The 20,134-nt window shown below is 29.9% G+C and overlaps 1 protein-coding gene across 5 annotated transcripts in view; it reads right to left on the reverse strand.

Moving 5' to 3' along the window:
• The window catches only part of LOC145260535 (uncharacterized), a 452,053-nt gene that overhangs the window by 124,500 nt on the left and 307,419 nt on the right, over positions 1 to 20,134 (reverse strand). The gene's annotated exons all lie outside the window — the stretch shown is intronic.

The following is a 20,134-nucleotide window of genomic DNA, read 5'->3' on the forward strand; positions in this document are numbered from 1 at the left end:
AAAAGTCATTCGAGGATAAAGGTTAATAAGTGTACAGTGGTTATCAAAACAGCATAGCAATCGTTAGTGGTAGGAACTGGGTTGAGTATAATTTGATTATTCAAGGGGACAGCGAACAAGAACTTATTTACATTGAACTTGAAGACTATGTTGTAGTCAGCTGAAAAGCAAGCCAGCAAAACAGAGTTCCACATGCTAGCAGTACTAGTAAAGAAGCTATACTACTAAGTTTATAATTTAATTTTCATTGATAATCATGTTTTACAAGGATTAAAAAGTCAAGATTTTACAAAATCAGAACACATTGTGATGTCATGACCTTTCGCATTTTTTTTAAATTTTATTTTCATTATTTCAATCCTTTCACCGCTTTGCTTTACATTATTCCCTATCCCCACCACCACCACCATCTAAAACATTCATACACAAATGTACACAAGAGCAAACAAGCCAGTTAAACAATCCTCAGAGTTTTAGTAATATAGATTTATAAATAAATTCACAATTTCATAAAAAATATAAAAAGGACATTTTTTTTAAAAGTAAAAATAAAATAGTAAAAAATGTTCAGTATTTGTTATTTTCCATTTTTACAAAACACCTAAAAATTCATGCTATAATTAATGTTGTATGTTTGATTTAAGTGTTCAAAGTTCGTCTGAATCCATTGATTTTTCAATAAACATTTCAATTTCCTCCACATCACAGTGTACAAAGTGATTACATTGCAAAAGCAATGCTATTCACAGCAGAAATAGTAACATGTAATAATATCAGCGGGCAAGAAAGGTTTTATTTAAAGGTGGCCCTCCATTGTGGAGCTTCCTTGGTAACCATGGCAGCAAACAATTAGACTCAGTAGAAAAGAATACTTTTTCCTTCCTTCTGTAGCCCCACCCCTTCTTTTATATTGATTAAAAAGCAACAAGTAATTACTATTAGCAAACAGTGCAAACATGGGGAGGGCTGAATGAGCTAAATAAAAGAACAAACATTCTGAACTTTATTTTGAGAAGATAGAGCAGCTCTTCATTAATGAAGAGCAAATATAGTAATGAATATAAACAGCTACAATATCATTGGCTGGTCTTATGAATATGAAAAACAAAAGATTTACACATACAAAAAGTCCCAATATAATGTATACACACTTTAACAGTTGGATACTCGCGAATGTGGTAAACAGAACATGTTTCTGAATTTTTGAGATAAGGATTGATAATTCATATTATTTGGATTATTATGACAACTGTTCTCACCTTCAGTGTTATTCACACGTTTCCATCAATGTAACCTCCAACTTTCTTCAGGTGTATCTTGTCACACTCTCAGGAACCCATACAGATTCCAGAGTTTGACAAGATACACCTGAAGAAGGTAGGAGGTTACATAGTCCAAAACGTGCTAATAACACTCAAGAAAAGAACAGTATAATAATCCAATACGAGAACATTACATTACCGAATATACTTGGGATATTGAAAGGTTTAGTATGTCCCATGTTGAAAATAATATATTTAATAATAAAATCGACTTAAGTATGTTTATGAAATGTATTACCAATAAAGATTTATCATTACTTGCATTAATTCTATCTTTTAAGATAGAATTCAGGGATGGTAGTGTAGTATTTGTTTTGTTGGCATGGTACAATATTCCCAGACGTTACTTTTTCCGTTAGGAGTAGTGTATCTGTTCTGTTGTCACATATATGAAAAAGGAAATAAAATTTTAGTTGAAGGGAGACAACTATTATATTCTTCAAATTAAAATAGGAGTTAAATGCCCTTACCTTATTTTAGTTATGCTTATGATTGAAGACGCCATTTACAAATGACCGTGTCTTGAGATCCAATTTTAACTTTCAAGCTGTTATTTCTTTATATGGTAAAATTTTTGGATTTACAGTGATGTATGTTTTATAGAAAAAATAACCATTTTCTTTATGGAAGAGTATAAGAAGGCAAAAGAAATACGGAAAATTGGGTGTTGAAATGATGTGATGTATGAACAAAAACAAATGTATGAAGGTTTTGTATTTTTTTTTTTTTTATCTTGGTATATTTATTTAAAAAAACCCAAAAAACAATCACAAATCAGTAAACATGACTGTTTGAAATAACCGAGATAGTGGAAGTCTTTAATATTTCGAGAATCATCTTTTTCAAAATGAAAGAAACCAAAAGAATGTTAAAATAAATAAATAAAATTATAAAAGAAAATATCGGATTTTCGCGATATTTTTTTTTCGAAACCGGAAGTGGGATTAGTTGGGCTGTCAAACAGAATAGAACATATTTTAAAGTCCGGAATTCTAACAATTGTGCTATTTGTATATATTGATGCATAATGTTTCTTTATTGTTATCATTATTATCGTTATTTCTACTCTTATTTTCTTTGTTTATTTATTATTTGGTTTTATTTTAACGAATGAGAAACTCAATATTTCTTTTTTTTAGCCAAAAGTAAAACTGGGTAAGGGCACTTGTCAAATACATCCACGTGTCATCATAGAACCAGTACTAAGCGGAAAATATTGTTCTATTCAAATTTAATATGAAATTTATTTCCATCTTTCTATTAAGAAATTGTCCATGTGCTGCTATTCTAGGTGTATCAGAATTTTTGGGCAAGTCGCCATTGCAAACATTTGATTAAATAGACTCTCCATGTCTACAAGCTTATAACAATATGAAAATGTAATTTCAAACCCTAATTTTTATTTCAATAAAATGAGCAAAGACCAAATTTTAAAATCATAAAAGGTTTAATCGAAAAATATACAATATTTTTCTTTCAAAAAGATTTCATGAAATCAACAAATTTTAACTGAAACCAAATCTAAAAAAAATTATATAAATGCCAAAAAATCACTTACCTATAAAAAAAACTAAGCAATGGGTGCTTCCATTCTTTATTTATAAGAATTGTCCATGTTTATATTTTATATTCCATGTATTTTTTGAATAAAAGGATTTTTTTAAAGCAAGGGTCCCAGAAAATCGCATTTTCGCAACTCGTTTCCGCCATTAGCTTAAAGCCGTCTGGCTTCAAATTTTCAATTTATCAAATATGGATGTCTCAAAGGGATATTATTTCAAAAACGAAAAAACAACACATGCATCCTTATCTCCCTTTTGTATTTTTGACATATTTAATTTCAATTACAAAGTGGTCAGTTTGTGCTACCATATTTGCAAAATATGAACATTTCATTCATGGATTTTGGCCGATTACAAAAAATTCACTCTACCAAATTTTGATTTTTTTTTTTATTCTCTTTAAGAAATACATGAATTTTTGATTCAATATATTTTAATTCTTTATCGAGTGAATTTTTTTTTTAAATATCTCAAAAAAGAAAACATTGAATGAAATAGAAAAAATTGTCGTAAGCGTCCAATATTTACTTGACAATATTTACTTAACATAAGCTTCCACTTAAAAAAAAAAAAAAAAAAAAAAAATCAATGTGGTTAAAAAAAAAAAAGTTTTGCACTTTAGACTTTCCAAAAAACACTTTTTTGTTTTAAATTAGAGTATTTTATTTATTGATCTTTTATCTTCAATTTGTGATATATAAAACTTTGGTGAGTAAATTAATTATTTAAATTTTAATAGACATTTCAAAATGGGGGGGGGTGAATTAAAAAAAACAAAACGTTTGTCTAAAATATTATATTTGGTTTATTGGAAAGAGCATAGAATTTCACATTGACCCTGAAAATATCGTAAAAATTGAACCAATAGAAAAATGTTGATAGATTTTTAAAGTTTAAAAATTGAAAAATATTTAACTCATAAAATTCAATTGACTTCATTATATAAAAAAAATGGACGCCGACACTTTGTAAAAAATAAAAAATAATATTTCTATTATTTTTTAAACAACTTTGATAGTTTATTTTGGAAGTATATTCCATAAAGAAAATAAACAACTCATGTTAAAAAGAGAAATTACGAGTTTTATATATTTTATTCGCAGTTTTGTGTTAGGGGTGTCAAAAATTCTGATACACCTACTGCTATTCAATCTGATGATCTTGTATTTTTATATATTAATTAAATAAGAACACATTATGTATCAATATGTATATATAAATACAGCATCACCAGATTTAATAGCACACAGACTAAATCTTAATAGAAGGATCGAAATAAATTTCATATTAAATTTGAATACAATATTTCCTGCTTAGCACCGTTTCCATGATGATGCATGAGTAGATTTAACAACACCGTAGCCCACTTCCGGACCAAATTAAAATACTGATTTTCTCATTCACTAAAATTAAATACAAATAAGAAATTAATAAAGAAAATAAGAGTAGAAACAATAATAAACAGGGAAACATTATATATATATATTTTTATCAAATAACACGATTACAATACCGAACTAATTAGGCTTAAAAAAATAAGTTCTATTCTCTGCGTGACAGCTTAAATACTCCCACTTCCGGTTTCGCTCTTACGATATTTTCTATTTCTATTTTAATGACATTCTTTTGGAAAAAAGATAATATTCTCGAAATATTAAAGACTTTCATCATCGCGATTATGTCAAACAGTAAGTCCATATTTACTGTTTTATATCTGTGATTGTTTTTGGAAAATAAATATACATACAAAGATTTTAAAAAACTACAAGACCTTTGTTCGTTTGTCTATTTTTGTTCATACTTCACATCACTTCAACACCTGTTTCGTGCATTACTTTAGCCTTCTTATACTTTTACATGTTTACCAGTAATGCTTCAAGCAAACTACCTTTCCTTTTAATTGTTATCTTTGTTCAAAAGAAACATGAAGGAAACTCTAAATCTATTTAAAATCTATTTAAGTTTTATTACTGACAGAATCTGTATTTTATTTTTAAATAATTTACAAATGTTTCATATAACTAGTTGCCCAACTTGGACAAGTTACCAACAATATGATACAACAATAAATAAAAAACAGGCTAATCAGAAAAAAATGTTAGTTTAAATATTATTTAAACGAAACTTAAAATCCAAATAGGTGTTGATCAGTTGTGGATAGTATAAAAACATTTTAAGCGAAACTGAACCAATTTAAACATTTTGAGCCTAGATATGTGTTGATGATGCTAACCTGGTTATACAACCTTTGCTTATAAGAAAATATAATATTCCTCATTCCTAACTGTTCAGAAAACAATATCACCAGGCAATAATAAGCCACTCTGATGGCTTGTATATTGTTATCCCCTAACCATCCAGGTCTCCAGATGAGAACAAAAATGTTATTGGTTAAGAACAAAGTATAAATTTGCTAACTTTCCTTCATGAATTTTTAAACATATGTAAATGAGACAAATAAACTTTGGGGAAAATATTATATTGCAGAAACTGACTTTAGATTTACAAATCAGCAAAGAAAATTTACAATAACAAAAAAAACAAAAAAACTGTTTATATGTAATATTGATGTTGTAAAGTTGTATATGAAATAATTTTTTGTATAGAATCAAAAAAAAAAAAAAAAAAGAAAAAAAGAAAAGAAAAAGAGACTTGAAAAAGACAGCATGGAAAAGAAAAAAGAAACATAGAAAAGAAAAGTTTGAAAAGACACCAAAGAAACAATGTTTAAAGAGGGCCTTTTTGTTATGTGATTAATGTTAGATTATTATTATTATTATTATTATTATTATTAGTAGTAGTAGTAGTAGTAAAGATGCGCTTTCCCAGAGTGCAACACACAATTTACATGTGCCCAATCATAATATCCGGTGATCGTTCAAACATTTACCAATCAAAAGCTAATCAATTATTTTTAACAAAACGCTTTCATAAATAATGTTCAACAAAAGATGCACTTACAAATCACAAATAGTTATAATGAATGATTGCTAATTATACTTTCTAGATTCGTTTTTGTTTTTTTTCATAAAAAAGACAAACAAAAACAGAACAGATGAACAAAACTTTTACAATGGCAGCAATACTCAAGGTTAAAACAAATGTATATATCGATAGAGAGCGAAGGACATTGATTAACTGTGAATGCAGACTATTTTAATTGGGACACTGCCAAGGCCAGTTTGAACAAGAACGACTTGTATGTTATTTCTATCATCAGGAACATCAACTGATGTGTGAAAGACATCTTTTTCTTGTAAGTTGGCATGTGAACAAAGTCATGGTCTGATGATCTCCAATGCAGACTCAACTTTAAATTTACATTGTTAGGAATGCTAATACAAAATGAAGCTTTAAATAAAACTTTTAAAATATAAATACAACTGAAAATCAATACCTTTACAACTGAATAAAACATTTTTCAAAATTACCGATGTTTAATGAAAGTGATTTCAACAGTTCCTATATATATATATATATATATATATATATATATATATATATATATATATATATATATATATTACTTAATTTACTCACATAAAATTAATATACGAAAGTATAGATTTATGCATAAACTTTAAGTATTTACTTCAAAAGTGCTCAATACGTAGGTAGAGCTAGTTAGTAAGTTATAAAATGTCTATGGCGATTAAGCTACACTGAATATTCCGCGTTTCATCCACTCTAGGATTCCTCAGGCTTATGCGCAAATAAGCCTGAAGAATCCTAGAGTGGATGAAACGCGGAATATTCAGTGTAGCTTAATCGCCATAGACATTTTATAACTTACTACTATATATATATACATATATATATATATATATATATATATATATATATATATATATATATATAGTTAAACAGAGTGCTACAATAAAATACAAAAATGAAAATTGAATACACAGATGCAATCCTCTCACACCTCATCAGGCGTGTAGCTCACTTGCCAAAAGTATATTTTTATACTAATACTAAACTAAATGTATTGAGGACTTTTAGTAAATACTGAAATCCAAAATATACAAATATACTATCATTATATATATATATATATATATATATATAAAATACACGGACATATCAGCATGGCTGAATTTAGCGAAATTCAAAACCAGGATTCAAGAGTCTCAAACCAAAAACTGAGTTTCTGAATTTTTGAGATGATATTGGTTATTTGTATAATTATTCATCGGACTACTGTTCTCATCTTGAGTGTGATTTTCACAACGTTTCGGTCGATATAACCTCCGGCCTTCTTCAGGTGTATCTTGTTGAACTCTGGAATGTTTCTGTCAAACTCTTGAATTTGGACAGAAATTTTGAGCGGAACCCTTTATTTAATTCATGAGGATAGCGTGCTCTTGTTCCATCAGCCAGGACTGGATAGAGGTCCTAAGTATTTTTGCGAATTACTTAAGACCGCTATCCAGTCATGGCTGACGAAACAAGAGCATGCTACCCCCATGAATTAAATAAGGGGTTTTCGCTCAAAATTCCATCCAAATTCCCAAATTCGACAAGATACACCTGAAGAAGGTCGGAGGTTATATCGACTGAAATGTTGAGAAAATTACACTCAAGATGAGAACAGTAGTCCGATGAATAATAATACTGAGTCATTAATAATAAAGTTTTAAAAACAAAAAATGAGAAAACATTGCATTTGTGTAGCCATGAAATTTCTATAGTTTTTAATCGTTAAATAGTCCTACATAAATTATATTTGGCATTATTGAATTAAATAATAACAAATACCAATTTATTATTTTCTATTAACTTGGTGTTGAATGTATTCATAAATAAAATAAAATGCTTTCATAAATAATGTTCAACAAAGATATACTTACAAGTCGCAAATAGTTATAACTAGTATGGGTGCCAGGCGTTGCCTGGAGGTGTGTGTGGAGCAAAAAAAAAAAAAAAAAACTGGTAGTAGGAAGGCAGGCTCAAACCCGTACCACCAAGGAGGAAAAGAACATGAAAAAAACATGACGTCTTTGTTGTTACGACCACTGCCAAACCGGAAGTGACGCAGGTTTAGATTAAGGCTAGACAATCGAAAAGAGGAGATGACTTTCAAAAATATCTGCGAAAAAAGCAACGCCTCCCTGTAAAAAAGTGCCCAGTTGAAGGTGAAAATGTTTTTAGCCAATTTTTCGGTATTTGTCGTCTGAAGGGTCGAGCTTTAAAACGATACTGATCTTATGAAAATCAGTCGCCTCTGTTGAAAGTTTTAGGCAGACATGCAAACATACATACATACATTTATATATTTGTAGCTCAGATTTTTTACCCAAACCGATTAAAAAGCTTGCCCTATTTCTGAATACCCTTTATGTAAAATTTCAAATGTTTAGACCAGACAAATAATTCGACATGAACTACAAGTTTTTAATTGGAAAAATATAAAAATATTTTCCAATCGGATTTCTACTGGATTGTAATATGCTAAAAAATAGTTCATGTCGAATTATTTGTCAGATTAGGAATGATATGCATCGGTCTTGAAATTTTTATGTGTGAAAACTGAAAAATAAAATCTTTACTATGAGCTCATCTTTAGATTTGTTTAAAAAAGTGAGGAAAATGTTGATGCAAAATAAAGGGGAAAGAAAAATCTAAGTATCTAGTTACATTTGGAGATGGTATTTTTCTCTCTCTCTTTCTCTCTCGGTGCGCACACACACACACACACACATATATATATATATAATAGTCATCTACATATACATGTTTCATCGTTAATGCGACTCATCTAATATAACAAGATTCAAAACCATGACCACAGAAACTAATCTGTGGTCGTGGTTTCAAATCCTGCCATAGTGATGCTGATGAGCTGTGGTAATAACGAAATACGTGTTCACACAACTATTTTATCCATAATTAAATAGGTATGCCCATAAAAATATGGGGAATTGAATCACTAATAGCTTTTAACAAAGCTATTTACACTAAGAACAAAAACGTATATGCAATACTTAATACGAGTTGATTAACGTTTCTTTTCGCGAGGCTTTTTCTAATTTGAACAGCATAAAGTACATGCTAAAATAAAAAAGTTCTGAGATTGAGTGATTTTTTTTTTTATATTTTAATTGTTCCGACTGAATTGTGTTTATTCAACACCTCTAATAATTTTAATGTCCCAGCATTCAGACACAGAGTGACTATTCTTTAAGTATCATCTAATTTACACACATGTGTACACACTACAAACATGATAAAACAATTAGTCGCTTTACTTCTATAAAAGAATAACACGTTCATATGATAACACTTCAATACCATAATATAGAAGTAGAAACTTATTTTTACTTATACAGGAAAAATGTCTTAACAGATGTTACAGTTTATGGATTTTTTAACCAAATCAAAATAGAATAAATAGTGGTAATAGTTGTAACTCAATGGGGCATGGATACGTCTAGAGCACATAAATTTTTGTTATTATCCATGTAAGGATACAAAGATTGATACAGTTGTCACTACCTATGTTCCTGTCACCATCTTATAAATTGGTATAAGTTTTACTTCAATTTAAAACATTTTTTTACAAAAGTCACTCTAGACAAGACATGAAACCACTTAACAAAAAAAAATGATTAAGTATAAAGACAAGAAATGCTTATTTGCTTTAGTCTTGAAAAACCAAGGTTAGTAATAGGAGGAAAATAGTTAGGAAGAAGAGTTCCACAAGCACACAATTTTTAAGAAGAAGCTACTGGAATAGGAAAATAATAAGATGTCTGCTAAGCAACTCGTGCACGTATTGTGTTCCATGAACATTCTGGACATGAAAATAATATTGCCGGAAGTCATGGGATCCATGCAATTTTCTGACTTTGTAAGCATATCCACGTGTTAGGAACATGGAGGTTAAAAAGGTGATCCACATTGTTGACAAAATGATCAATAATTTTAGTGCGTGTTTAAAGTATTATGTCAAGATAAATATAAAATAAGATCTCATTTCTTGATAAAATCATTGTGCACATTGCTCAGGTGCGCTGCGACTTGTTAAAAGTGCATTGGATAGTGTACAGTCGTCAGGAAAATGAACAGCGTAGAATGCAGTCTCTCATCGACAGCCGATGCACGTCATTTGTTCTATGTTCAGCTGAATGTGAGAAATCCAATTTATGCTCTCTTTCATCATTATAGAGTTGTGAAGATCAATACCTTTTACAAATCGAAGCTTTTTCTAGCAGTTCACAAGAAACAGTGCTGTTCAGTTTTCTGTCGACAATACATAGTGCACTTGTACTCATAAAATAAAAAACAAACTGAAATCATACACTTTCCTTCAGAGTAAATGAGTTTTGAATTACCTCCCCACAAAAAAGATGCTGCATTTGAAATGAGTTTACAAGGACATACAATTTGATGTATCCTCATCATATTAAGTTTAACGTCCATTTTATATACTGGCATGTATTGGACAGCTTTTAGAAACCGACTTCCAAACCAACACATCTCTGGTCAGGACTTCATCCCTCCTTCAGACTATCAGACATGTGTATGCAGTGTGATGATGCACATTGGCATTGTATGAAGACAAAAGAATATGAGAATCAAAGAATGGATGCATCATATGAGTTTTAAAGACAGGCTTAGTTCTGATGACCTCAGAGGAAGATTAAATTGGATAGTATAGGCAGATGTATGCATAACAGGAGACTTTGATGGTATGGCCACATTGAAAGAAAGGACAGGGGTTATTAACTTTGTAGATGCAGAACTGTTGAGGTAGCAGAGTCAGTAGGTTGGTTGGTTGTTTTTGTTTTACGGCATATCAACCCTTTTCGGGTTATTTAATGCCGAATCCAAAGATTTTGAAGAAAAATTTTTTAGTAGAATATATTTGTTGTTTTCAAATCAGTTTCTATTTAACCCATAGTTGGGACCCTAACAGGTACTACCACTCCGAGTCAGAGTGGACCTGGGAGCAATGGTAATTAAAGGGTGGCTCCACACTCGCCAAAGCCCACAAGCTGGGGCCTCACCACTGGATATAGTTTAAGGTCATATCTAGGACCCCCATTGAGGGACTTTTACCCTCTGCAGGGGGGCAGTCGGTGTATTCTAATGCCCCACCGACAGGGCCGGAGTCAGTAGGAGAAGCCCAAGGAAAACATGAGATCAAGTGATAAGGGCGGACTTGAAACAAATATGGATAAATAAACACCTAAATTTGGAAGTCAATTTCTAAAAGCTATCAAACACATGGAAGCGTGTAAAACGGACGTTAAAGCGAATGTGATAAAAACTAACAATTTTACAAGATGGAGTGATTAGTCTGAAAATGAAACTTTTAAAACAGAAAATTCAATTCATTTGCAATGATTTTTCCATGAAATGAAAATGCAAGAAAATTATGAAAGAGAAAAATTGTTAGCAACAGAACATTTTTATAAAGATTGAATTCAAGAAAAATTTTTTTAATTGAGAATTTTAGAGCATTATTTAATTTTTAAATATTAAGTAAATCTTTGTAACCAATGAAGAGGCCATGCTTATCTTATTATAGTTCCAAGTACAAGAAAGTTATAAAACACTTTAAATTTATGTGTCATTTACAACAATTGTATTAACACACTGATTTTGTTAGATCATCAAAGTTTAACAAAATTGACCTTGCTCAGTGTCAGATGGTTGGGAATATCAGACGCTGTGAGAAGATGACAAACTTCCTTATAATTAAAAAAAAAATGAACATCAAAATTAATTTCCCAGAATCAGAATATCCATGCAACTGAGGACCACGTATAAATATAATATTCTCTAGAAACTCCTTTCAAATAAGCCGACTCAACTTGATCAGAGTGAATGCTTCAACCGGACAAGATAGCCTACCTCGTTTTACTTAATCTTGATTTTCATTTCACTATTTTATATTTTTTTAAACTATGTGGGGTATTCTTTTTCAAATAGGATTTTTAAAGTGAAATTTAATCATGGTATCATTTAGTAGTCAAATTATTAATTTTTAATTATATTATTACAAAACTATAATTGTTAAGGTAATTCTTTTTTAATCTTTATAGAATGATTAGATGTGAAAGTTTCAAAAACTTTCAATGTTTTAATACACAATAATTCAATTGTGAAACTGTTCTAAACGACTTTCTATTCGATAGCTTAAATAATTCTTTTTTTTTTTTTTCAATTTCGGAAGATCATGAAATGCTTTTTTTCCAACTATTAGAATGCTAACCGACTTGTTTATGAAGACATCAAAATACATTAAGATAGATTTCATTTTGTATTATTTTAAATAGAATATTAAAAATTTCGTTATATCTCTTTATTTTAAATAGATATCGATAGTAAACAATTTTTAAAAGATAATGCAATTTAAGTCAGAGACCAGAAACAGACATTTCAAAACATGGCCACAATTAATAGATTTACAATTTCATTAAAATCTGAAATAAGAAAATAAAATTCTACAAATTCCACAACGTAAACAATAAGTATACGCTTCTTTTCTAACTTTTCTAATGTTTACCAACATTTAGAGTCTTCATTAGTTAATGTTCTTTATAAAATATACCAAATAAATAACAAAAATATACAAATTTATCTTTAAATATATATATATATATATATATATATATATATACATACTAGCAGGGTACCCGGCGTTTCCCAGGTATTTAAAGGTGTATGTGTGTGTGTGTGGGGGGGGGGAATCCAAACAAAGCGAAGTAATAACCCTGTTTAAATAAAAAAAAAAAAAAAAAAAAAAAAAAAAAACGAACGTGATGCAATAAGAATGGTCCGGTGGTGCCCAGATGTTTGAAAACCAAAAAATATTTGGGGGAGGGAGGTAGGCTTGAACTTGAATCCTTGAGGCGAAAGCGTAAAAAAGAAAAGCATGTGACTTAACTAAAAAGTGAATTAAGTCAAACATCAATCCTGCAGTCAAGTTTGTTTTGGTTTTGTTTCCCCAAGATGTTGGGTTGAAAACCAGCTCCCCATAAAAAAATGGGGGTGTCCAAATGAAAGTAATTGTCTGATATGACGGTTTCTACTGCACTGATGAAAAGTTGATTTCTTTCTGGATGTTACGGCGAAAGCCGAGAACACACACCGTTTAAATTTAGTTCACTTTATTTATACTAAAAAGCCGAACAAACAGGTGACACAGCGAAATAGCACAATTTTTATAAAAGTCGATGTAAATAAATCTAGACGCGATGCACATTCGCAAATCCTAGATATTATAATTTAGACGGTATATAAAAAGTTCTAAGACATAGTCCCCCCCCCCCGAGAAGCCCGGCGAAAACAGCCTTTGCTGGACATACATAAAATGTGCACACACATCTTGCCTTTTATATATATAAAATATATATATATATATATATATATATATATATATATACACACTAGCGGGGGTACCCGGCGTTGTTCGTGTGTTTGGGGGTGGGGATGTATGTAGGAGAGGGCAACCCTGTTTTAATATTATATAAAAAAAAAAAAAACCCAAAACAAAGCAAAACAGCGAACAAATGTAAAAAAAAGGAAAAAAAAGGGAAAAAAAGGGAAAAAAAGGGAAAAAAAGGGAAAAAAAGGAAAAAAAGGGAAAAAAAGGAAAAAAAGGGAAAAAAAGGAAAAAAAGGGGAAAAAGGGGAAAAAAGGGAAAAAAAGGGGAAAAAAGGGAAAAAAAGGAAAAAAAAAGGAAAAAAGGAAAAAAAAGGAAAAAGGAAAAAAAAGGAAAAAAGGAAAAAAAAGGAAAAAAAAGGAAAAAAAAGAAAAAAAAGGAAAAAAAAGAAAAAAAAGGAAAAAGGAAAAAAAAGGTGTAAAAAAGCTTAGGCGTGAAAAAAAAATGCCCGACACGTTACCCCTATGCCAAAGAGACATACAACTGAGAACGGATAAAATTAAAGCTTTAAAAACACTTGCAGGTGGTTTTAAACTAATGTCAACGTTTTCTAGGTTAAACATGACGTCATTGTCGTAGTAGCAGGAGGAGAGAAAATGAAGGAACGATTTTTTTGGACCCCTCCCTGTACAAAACGGATGATTTTAGGGTAAAGGAATGAATGTTTTTGGCCAGTTTTTCGATATTTGTCAGGCGAAGGTTGGAACTTTAAAATGATACCTATCTGGCGAAAATCCGTGACCCATGTCAAAAGTTTTTGCGAGACATACATACATTTTCACTTTTATATATACAGATATATATATATATATGAATTTAAATTAAAAAAGGGGATTCTTGGAATTTGAGATGTTAGATGTCATGAAAGAAACTAAATTAAAATGTAAAGTTTGATGGGTGAAAAGCCTTAAGATAAACAAATGAATTTAAAATTTAAAAATTGGGAAGATAAACAAATGAATTTCAATTTTAAAAATAGGGGATGTTTTTTGTTTTTTTACTTATCAATTAAACAGAAAATGAAATCTTGTAATTCGAGAGCCGTCAACCCATGGTGTATGAATTGAAATGGAAGTTCAATTCTACCGGAAGTAAAACCGAGAACAGTTTCGCAGAATCAACTTACGAAAAATATTTTTATTTTATTTGATTTTATAATTTGCAATTTTAATTTATTTTAATAACATAAAAACATTCATCGACTCTAAGGATAGACTGTCTGAAAATTTCAATTAAATTAGTAATGTAGAAATATCGTTTTATGGATAACTAACGAACAAAGAATTAAATATATTATATATATATATATATATATATATATATATATAAAGCTGAACGTCTGTGTGTGTGTCTGGTCATGAATAGGCTTCTATATGGTTGACTATTATAGAAAACTGATCACATATAATGATAGATGTATCGAGACACAGGAATGGGTATGTTTGCTCTGGCATAATGATGATTCATTTAAATTGTGGGGTCTGTGTACACGCCTGGTCCACACAGTATGGAAATAAAAAAATTTAAAATTAAAAAAAACAAACGTTTACAAGTGTTTTTGATATAGATGTACATAATAATACTTTGATAAGTATGTTTTAACTTAAATAGGGATGGTATAATAAAATTGTTGGGTCTGCGTTCGCATCTGGCCTCCATAGAATGGAAATAAGCACAAATTTTAATAAAGACTTTTCATATCTCTCTGCGTAACTATACTTTGATAATTAGGTTTCAGTTTGAAGAAATATGGTATAATAAAATTATGGGGTGTTTGTTCATGCCTGACCTCCATAGAATGGAAATATTTCACGAAGTTTAACAAGGTTTTTTGATATAGATCCACAGAATATTGTGATAAGTATTTCAGTGTGAACAAGTATGGTATAATAAATTATGGGGGTTGTCTATTTTATTTTTACTTTCATCATATTTTGCTTTGGTTTTGATACCCCCAAATTCGAATTTATCTCTTTACAACCCTTCCTATTCATAACCTATCATACTTTCATAAATCAGAGTCCATTTTCTGTAGGCTGTTTTTGAACTCAGTCAATGACGGGTACTTTTGCTAGTCTTAATTAAAATCAAATCAGAACTCATGAAATTAAAAAAAGCTATCAGCATCATTAAAAAGTAATTTTTCGATTTTAATCTAACATTTTACATTCTTCACAAAAACTAACTTATCTGGCAAAAAAAGCACGTTGGTTTGTTATCTAAACGTTTTGGGTTTGAATCGTGGTGTGAGATGCCTTCTTTTTTTTTTTCTTTTTTTTAAATTTAAATATTGAACCAGTGTTATTTAAGCCATTTTTCACGTAACGTTTGTTTTTGTTTGTTTTTTTACCACCCCCGACCACACACCCAAAAACACCTGGGTACCCACCGATTTTTTAAATTTTAATATCGAAACAGGCTTATTTAAGCCATTTCTTTTTTGTTTTTTCGATTTTTACATTTAACATCGTTCGTTTGCCTTACGTTAGTTTTTTGTGTTTTTTTTTCAATGTTTTGATTAACCCCCCCCCCACTTAAGTTTTAACGTTTTCTATTTTTACTTTGCTTATATCAAACAAACCTGGTCATTGACCTCATTTGCTGAATAGCTATTGTTCTACGACTTCCGTGCACGCACCTGTCAATTTGGTTCTTAAATAAATTCAAGCATCTTTCAGTAACTCATTCTGGCTGGCCGATTTTATTTTCAAACTTCGCCTCAGGGCTTCGGGTTCGATCCTACCAACTTTACCCCCCCCCACACCCCCCCGTTTCTTTTTTATTTAACAGCACACACACCTCCAAACACCCGGGCAACGCCGGGTACCCCCGCTAGTACATACATAAAATGGGAATTTCGATTTGTAGAGTGAAAAAAGGTAAAAAGACAAAGGAAAAAATAGTGCAGTGGTTACATATTACTGAGGAATAATATGCTATTGAAGTGTTTGAGAAAATGTGTAAGTATGACTGACAGTGACAGCGTTTAGCACTAATGTCAGCTGTGACCCCATACAATGATGTCTGATTGGTTAGTTCAATTATGTGACAGAAAAGATTTGAATAATTAGTTGCAGAGTTAACTTTAATAAAAGATACACATAATAATGGAAAATCCTTGTAAATCGGAGCACTTTAGATACCCTGTGGAGATGATTCAGCCAGAAACAAGTTCTAATTAAGGAAAAATGGATATTCATTTAGGTAAAATAAAAAAAAATTGTTAAAGTTTAAATCATCTTTTGTATCCTTCTTCAAGTCATTCGTTGCTAAGTAAAGAAGTCACAACTAAGAGTTGGATGACATACTTCAGATGTATGGCAGTATTTTTTTTTGGGGGGGGGGGAAATCTTTAAGTACCTTATCACAAGGTACTTTTTTTTTTTTTTTTTTTTTTTTTTTTTTTAGACACAAAGATATAAAAATATATCTTATTTATTAACCTACAAACACATCTACCCCACATCCGGTGACTATTAACTTAGATCTAAGTATATTTTTTAACTGTAGAACTTATGACATATCTTTAATATAAATTTGTTGTAACTTAAAAAAAAAATAGTTTTTATTTAAATCACCTCCTTTGAAAATTCATCTATACATATAAAGTTTGTTTTTGTTGTTGCACTGATATTGATTTTAAAAATCTTTTTCTATATAAAACTTATTAAAGCGAACTTCTAATTCATGGATATGCAAGCAGCTTCATAAAGGTTAACCAATTTGCATATCGATTTGAAAAACGAACTTTTATTAATTATTCAATTTTTAGGTTTCTTATTACATGATTGGTTTCATTTATTTCGATCAGTTCTATTGATGCATATTTTCTACATTGTGGATAATTGTGTGTAATTTAAGATATAACTTGCACACATGCATACACACATATGTAAATAAATGACAATGGTTATGTGTGCAGAATGGTTTCTACCCAATTTTTAGTCTACAGATTTGAAACTCGATATTTAAGAGCTTTGAACTCATGGAACAAATTCGATTTGGTTTTTAGCCGGCAAAAAATAGTTGCTAAGGGGTCAAAATTGAAAAAAATAATGAACTTTGTAATTTATCCATTTTTATTAAATCACTTTAATTACTGCTAATATCAACAAGCCCATTGTGCACGTGTATATATATATATATATATATATATATATATATATATGAGAGAGAGAAATGAAAATAAAAAGGAACAAACTGAGTTATGTGTTCAGCAACGTTTCGCCTTTATTTTCAGACTTCCTCGGTTTGTTCCTTTTTATTTTTATTTCTCTCTTTTGTCAGAATACTATTTCCATTATTCTCATTATATCTCTCTCATATATATATATATATATATACACACACACACACCACACACACAGGAGAGGTGTGGTTGGAGATTACGCAACTCTTGCCACAAAAAATTCACGTGCAAGTCACAGCATCAGTGATGTTTCATGGTGCTCATCAAAATCAATGAACGGACATCTATATATATATATAACTACTTCATTTAATCACATAAATTAATATACAGAAGTAAAAATTTATGCGTAAACTTTAAATATTTACTTTAACAGCGCTCAATATGTAGGTAGAGCTAGGTAGAGGAAAATAAAATTAAAAATGAATATCAAATATTAATTCATCATAAAGTTACAAAAAAAAAAAAGAAAAGTTATTTAAATTATCCATAGAAACGGTTGTGTTTATTATATAGTATTTTGAAAGACTGATGCATTACTGATTTAAATAACAGCTAGCCGTTTTAATTGTAATATATAAATGAAAACTAAAAAATTTCGTTTATTCGTTTAGAATTTTTTAAGAACCATCCGCATCTTAATACTTATATTCATTTATTTGCAAACATAGCACGTGAAAGAAAAACTTCAGTAGAATGTTGAATTGTCCTATTCTCGGACAAAAATGACATTATCAATGAAAAAATACATTATCAATTAATCCAAGATTCAGAATCATCATATCTCTAATATCCGTTTTATATGCTGGAATGTTTGGGACAACTTTTTAGAAATTAGTTATCAAACTAACCTATCTCTGGCTAGGTCTTTATCCTTCTTTCTCATATTATTCTTTCTTCTCATATTCACCTTCGCCTGCCAACTGATCCTTCTACCTCAATTGTTCTACATCTACTAACCCAAACACTCATCCATTCTAGCAATGTAACCAAGTCAATTAAGTTCTGCACACCTCTATTCTGGGCAGATTTAATCTTCCTCTCAGCTCAACTCTAAGCCTGTCTTTAAGACTTACATTGCATATCCATTGTATCATTATCTTTACAAAGATGAAGGTTATTCTTTTGGTTGAATACAGCCTAGTGTTCACATCGCTTGACCAATCAACAAATTTACTCAAAATATCTGCCATAGTCTAATTTAGAATCTATTTAATTTTAGATTAAAAGTCAAAAACGTGGAAGTTACTTTTGTCAATATTTTTGGTTCTATTTGATTCATAGAAACTTGCTCTTTAACCAATATTGTAGCCAACGAGATCCAACATCCTTGGTCTTGAAAAGTTTGTTCAAGTCGAAATTTTGAAGGAATTTCAAACTTTCAATTTTTCCAATTTTGGTGTCTGAATTTAATGCTCTTTGATAATAATGAGCATGTAAGATTTCAGTCCAATCAGATAAACATTTTTTAAAGTTACAAACATTTTAATGGCATAACTTTGGAAATTCTTCATACAACATGGATAAGTAAGGCTCAGAAAAGACTTTGGCTCATCCTTATCATTCTCATCAGATGGATGTATGCAGCCTCACAACTGATTTATCTCGTTTACATATCATTTCCATTCATGCAACACATAGCCTCAACCTTCATTAGCCATGTTTCACTTCCATATATCATTACACTAATAAAACAAAACATCTAAAATCATACGTTTTAAAATTCTTAATTCAAAGCTAACACAACCAGCATTTAATAAAGGTTGGTTTAATATTATGACAGGAAAAACAATTCTGATAGACGTTTATAAGCTAAAAATTTAATTACAATTTTATTTTGTGATTTTAAAATGTGCTGATGGCAACATGAAAACAAAAATGTTTCATAAAAATTTAGAATATTTCTTGGGTTTATTAGAATTTTAATTTGTCATCACATAATTTTGTAATTTTCATATTGAGTATTTTAATATCACAATGCTTGTGAAAAGAAAAAACAAGGAAATTTATGAACACCATAATATGCCATTTTCGTGCCAACACTTCCTCCTCTAGCTTCGTGCAAAGACTTAGAGATAATAGAAAAGACATCAAAAAAACAAATTAACATTCCGCATTGTTAAGAGCAATTTTAGTTTTCATACATAATGATGTCTCATACGTATTAAAAAAATAACTTCTAAATGATTGTAATTGCACACGAAAAAAAAAAAAAAACACAAAATATAAAATCGGTCCCTAAAAAAAACAAAAAAAACTCAATTTTAAAAATTTGAATTTATTTTTTGATTTTTTTCAAAAATAGCATTGAATGGGTTGTGATTATGCAACCTTAATCTAATTAGAAAAAAAGGAGAAAAAACAAAATTAGTCTTAATAATTAAAACAAGTAAATTTTTAAAATATAAAAATTTTAGGGTTGTGATTATGCAACCATAATCTAATTAGAAAAAAAGGAATTAAAATAAAATTGGTCTTAAGAATGGGGAAACCATTTTTAGATTTCAAAATTATTTCAAATATAGCATTTAAATTTTGTCATTTTTATTTCATGCTAGAAATCAGGAAAGGGAGGAAGAAAAATTCAAAATGTCCAATTCAATACTATTTTGGGCAATTGAAAAATGAAAAGAAAGAGGCTAGCAGAATCAACTAAAAATGGAAGTAC

This window comes from Euprymna scolopes, chromosome 36 (assembly GCF_053919585.1).
Source record: "Euprymna scolopes isolate OS-2025 chromosome 36, ASM5391958v1, whole genome shotgun sequence".
Taxonomy (NCBI): domain Eukaryota; kingdom Metazoa; phylum Mollusca; class Cephalopoda; order Sepiida; family Sepiolidae; genus Euprymna; species Euprymna scolopes.